Source organism: Octodon degus, unplaced genomic scaffold (genome assembly GCF_000260255.1).
Source record: "Octodon degus isolate 3935 unplaced genomic scaffold, OctDeg1.0 scaffold00048, whole genome shotgun sequence".
Lineage (NCBI taxonomy): Eukaryota > Metazoa > Chordata > Mammalia > Rodentia > Octodontidae > Octodon > Octodon degus.
The window spans coordinates 109,690-112,117 of record NW_004524624.1 but is presented as its reverse complement, the minus strand read 5'-3'; the positions used below and the strand labels follow the sequence as shown (position 1 = coordinate 112,117).

General features: G+C 37.5%; 1 pseudogene; it reads left to right on the top strand.

Moving 5' to 3' along the window:
- Positions 1 to 1,265: 1,265 nt before the first annotated feature.
- Positions 1,266 to 1,748, top strand: LOC101578506 (annotated as a pseudogene).
- Positions 1,749 to 2,428: the final 680 nt, after the last annotated feature.

Sequence of the window (2,428 nt, the reverse complement as noted above, 5' to 3'; positions counted from 1 at the left end):
ACCTGGGCTAGGACTGGGTCTGGGGGTTCCTGGAAGTCGGCAGAAATTCCTACTCGGCGGGAGGGGTGGGGGAGGTACAGTGGAGTGGTGGGGGGCGGCCCGAGGGGGTGGGGGAGGGTCCGGCCCACGCTGCACCTGGGCTGGGACTGGTCCCGATGGAGCAGGTTAGCAGGAAGCTCTCCACACACTCACCGGACCTGGGGTAGGACTGGCACTAATGTTGTTTAGACAAGATATTATGTCTCCACCTTGTCCTCTGAATAACTACTACAAAGAAAACAATGTAATGTATTAATTATTGTAACCATCCCACTAACCTGTTTTGAAACTGTTTCATTGCTATTGTATCTTTATTTCTCATTAAAATGTATAAATGTTTTTTTTTAAAAAGAAATTTACAAAAAAAAAATCCCTACTCAATATGAGAAATGATTGGTTTTTTTCACATGAGTCCCTTTTTAGGTTTCATATATAAATTTCCACAGGAGTATTTACTGGTTTTTCTTTATTGTATTTGAAAGATAATAAAAAAATAATAGGACATTAGAAAAGATGAACATACACAATTTCAAAAAAATATGGATTTAACAATGGTTGGTATTATTTATTTATTTATCAGATACAGGGTCTCACTACACAGTTGAGACTGGTAGTGATTCTCCTGTCTCCGCCTCCCCAGTGCACACAACAGGGTTTGGGAGCACACACAGCATGCATAGGGTTCTGGAGCTGGCACGGCATGTGGTACAAGGGATCAAACTTGGGTTTTGCACTTGGTGGGCAAAAACTACCACCCCAGTCCCAACAATGGTTGTTATATTGCACATTGTTGTCTTCAATGTAGTTGATCAGATTATAAGATTTAAGCCTGTAACATTGGTCAAAATGTTAGGTATTAACTTAGACTTAAAAAAGGATGGGGGCAACCTGCTTGGCCCCCCCCTTTCCTTTCTTGGTCATAAGCTTTCTTTCCCACAATAACTATATTCTGCTCATAACCTCTGTCTGTTCCTAAAATTAATTCTTTGGTTTTAGAGCACAAAAACTTGTCCTAGGTACCTCTCAGGTCAGGAGTTTCATTTTTTCCCCTATATCATTTGGAGGTTATCCACAGAGATCATTTTTCTCCCTGTATCATTTGGAGATCACTGGATGGAGGTATGAGTTTGCTTTTCTTTGGATCCTAAATTGGGACTCATTTAGGTAACAAATTTTTATGCTTCAAATGTTGATGTGTTTGCCATTGCTTGTAATTGTTCATTCATATATCTCCTGAAAATCAGTTCAAATATATGTGGAAACTTCTAAGGTCAAACCAACAACCTATTATACTTGCAAATGATTTAGCAGTCCTGGAAGTACAGAGAGATGTTCGGCCCCAGGCTTTCGAGTGTGATACTTTGGATGCAATAAAGTGGTAGCATCTGTTAGGTTCACTGTCTATACAATTAATCAAATTCAGGTGAGATCAAGCTAATCAGACAATGACATAGCCCTAGTATTTGTGCTGACCACAGGAGTCTTTTTCTGTATATTCATAATCTTCACATTGATCTTCATAATTATAAATTGGGTGTCAGTGAAAACTTTGAGTACACAAGATGTCTACAGCTGAAATTCATTCTGAGATAAGCTCTATGAAGTACAAAGATTCAACTTCTCTCGACCAGGAACCAACAGAAGTACCCAGACCAGAAGAAGAGGCATTAAGTAAATGACATGAAGAAACTGTGGGGGATGTCAGCTGAACCAAAGGATATTGGCGCTATCAGATTCATTATTGTAAAAATAAAATATTTACTGGAATGCTTTAATAATTTTGTAATAAATTTGCCACAGGCTGGAGATATGCAATGCAAAGGGAAGGTTGTTTAATCAGTGCATCTTTGTGGCAGTTATCAAAAATTACTTTTAACTTGCTGTCAACATTTACTATTTTAGGCAGTAGCTTGGAGGTATTTATCTAAAGATAGATACCAATATTTTTATTACTTTTAAGTAATTTCCTTCATTTTCTTCTTCTGTTTTCAGTAATGCAAAGGGTCCCTTTCCATTAGACTTCTACCCTCCCAGGAACACTGGATCAAACTGGTTAGAACAGATTATACTTTAGATCTTCTGCAGGTATATGACATGCAAAGTATCATTTTAAAAACATGAAATAGTAACAATAACCAAGACTTAGTGACCACTATATCCTAAGCATTGCTAAAATAATTTTATTTGTATTATTTTATTTAATTATAGTTGTGTAAAGGAAATATATAAGGCAGAAGTGAAGATGAACTTGGAGGAGCCTGAGGGAATGACAAATTTAACAGCATGTATTTCTCACAGATACTGAATTAAAAACTCTTGAATGACCTTTGATAAACACATTCATTGTGCTTAGTATGCAGGTGATGACATCTGAGAACCTGTACTTATT